Here is a 2,864-nt window from a genome sequence, read left to right as displayed (position 1 = left end):
AGTGAAAAGTCTAAAGTAAAGACTATTATAAAACACGAGTGAAGTAAATAACATTGTAAACGCTCCGACATCAGAAGTGTGATCTCGCTACCTAATATGTCAGATAATTCTTGGCTCAACATTTGACTCTGAAGCGGAATGTTCTTTAATTAAACAATTGATAAGTGCTAAGTAAGTTTGTAAAAAAAATTAATAATGTAGTTTTATTGAAAGGTTTTGGCAATGACACCATTTGTAGTACGTTGGAAGTACTTAGCAATGTAGAAATCAACAATCATTGTATCGAAATGCTATTCCATGTTTTTGGGCGATGAATATTTGAACAACGAAATATCGCAGGGTTTTGATGTCAATATGTCACCCGGAAAAGTTGAACAATTTGTCTAGGGTCTGCTAAGTTAATTTTCATTTCACCTGTACTGAACATCAATTTATCATTTACATATTGTCACTAATCGAAGTCGGTCATGTTTTTATACCCTTGCAAAAAGGGTATATTAATTTTGGTCAGAAGTGTGCAACGCATAGAAGGAAGCATTTCCGACCATATAAAGTATATATATTCTTGATCAGCATGACGAGACGAGTTCATATAGCCATGTCCGTCCGTCCGTCCGTCTGTCCGTCCGTCTGGATCAACGCAAACTCCTCCTAGACCGTTGGAGCTACAGAGCTGAAATTTTGCATGTAGGCTTGTATATACTGCAGGCGTTGTATATCTCGGATTCAGCCGGATCGGACCACTATATCATATAGCTCCCATACAAACCGCAAAGTCACGAACAGTGACTTTTCTCAATAACTTCGTTATTTTCTGAGCTATTGTCGTGAAATTTAATATTGGTGAGTTTATTATACATATAAACGACTGTACCAAATTTGATCAAGATCGGGTTACTATATCATATAGCTCCCATAGGAACGATCGGTCGAAAACAGTGACTTTCTTCAATAACTTCGTTACTTTTGACGCGATTGCTTTCAAATTAAATATTTGTTAGTTTAGTATATCTGTTAATGACTGTGCCGAATTTGATAAATATCGGGTTACTATATCATATAGCTCCCATAGGAACGATCGGTGGAGAACAGTGACTTTGATCAATATCTTCGTTATTTCCTATGAGATTGTTGACCGTTCTTTCGCAAACATTAGCTTTTTTAGATAAAACGTTTTTCCACTTTGATGGCTATAAGTAAGGAAAAAGTTACCAAAAAAGTTGCAAGGGTATACAAACTTTGACGTGGTCGAAGTTAGCCCGGCCCTCTGGTTTTTTTTTTTGCGTTTTCTTTTGTGTACTTAATTTATATTAAATTAAATTATCTGGCACTTCTAGTTCCCTTGTAGTTCCCCCCAAAAAGCAAATTTTATTTCGAGGCTTGATCCCAATACTGCTTCTGAAGAAGTCATAGCCTACATCAAGTGCGAAGTTCAAGACCCTCACATTGCAGTGGAAAAGTTTTAAATTTTCATATACTCGGGACGTTTCGTCCATCAAAATAAATGTCTCTCCAGATCTTCGGAACACCTTATTGTAAAGAGTATACAACAAATAAGAAGAATCGGCCTCCGATTAGCCTCTGTGAATAACGTTTCTTCAGGCTCGCCTGCACCTGTTAGCGAGTCAAAAAACTAATTTCGTCTCTAACTCTGGCCTATCAGAACGTACGGGGACTAAAGTCTAAACTCTCTAGACTCTATGTAGATAGTTTAACTTTTAACTTTCATATTCTTGCCTTTACCTGATATTGCCTATGCTTCAATTTGTCACACAAAATATTTAATATATAGACATGATCGGACTATCCGTAATGGTGGTGGTGTTTTGATCGCTGTTGATTCAGCGTTATCGTCTAAAATTGTCCAGTCTCCCATCAGGGGATTGAATTTGTTTGTGTTAAAATTTCGTTTAATTTTTTTTCTGCCTATATTACTTGTTTGTATATTCCACCACAGTCCGACTTGGCAGTATACACTCACCATTTGGAAGCTATTCAACTTATTTCCTCATATCTCTCTCACAAAGACTTGCTCGTTGTTCTGGGAGATTTTAATTTACCTGAGATTGCCTGGACCCTCTCATTTGATTCTTTATTACTGTTACCCTCCTTGTCACATTGTTTCATAGATGGTCTGCTTGAGTTGTCCCTAACTCAAATAAATCCTGTCCGGAATAGTCGTGATAGATCACTAGATCTAGTATTTGTGTTGGATTCTTCCAACTGCGATGTTTCCAGGACTGATCCCTTAGTTATCCTTGAAGACACCTCTCATCCAACTCTGGATGTAACCATTGACCTTCCTTTTGGGGTTATATCTCGATATAATAACTCGATGGCTCCAACCCCATGTTTTCGCAAGACAAACATTACTAAACTTAAAAAAGCAATGAGGTGTCACAGGACACCCGGGTAGAGCGAAGCTCTCTAGGAATCCGTCGAGTAAACGATGAACTACAGTCATATACAATAGCAGAAATGAATGAACATGAACAACTAATGAAAGCAATAGTATTTTTTTTTATGGCAAGCGGTTGTGCGGTCGGTTAATTCCTCGTTCAATTTAAAATTCAAATTCGAATGTTAAAAACTAAAAATTTATTGAGAAACTCTCTTTTTGCTTTGATTGGCCACAACCGACGCAGACGGCTGCAAGGTGAATTTTTTGAATCCTTCTAAATAAATTATTTCAATATGAAATGTCCTCTCCGCCCACCTTAACCCATAAATACAGTTCTCAGCTGTGCGCGTGCCAATAATTTTGTACACAAATAAATTTGTTATCAACATTTCCTCTTTCTCATTTTGCAATTGGCGCCGACAAATTTCAATATACTTACGTTGTCGCAATGGGAGGCTGGTTT

Source organism: Drosophila willistoni, unplaced genomic scaffold (genome assembly GCF_018902025.1).
Source record: "Drosophila willistoni isolate 14030-0811.24 unplaced genomic scaffold, UCI_dwil_1.1 Seg348, whole genome shotgun sequence".
Taxonomy (NCBI): domain Eukaryota; kingdom Metazoa; phylum Arthropoda; class Insecta; order Diptera; family Drosophilidae; genus Drosophila; species Drosophila willistoni.
This window is presented reverse-complemented; position numbering follows the sequence as displayed.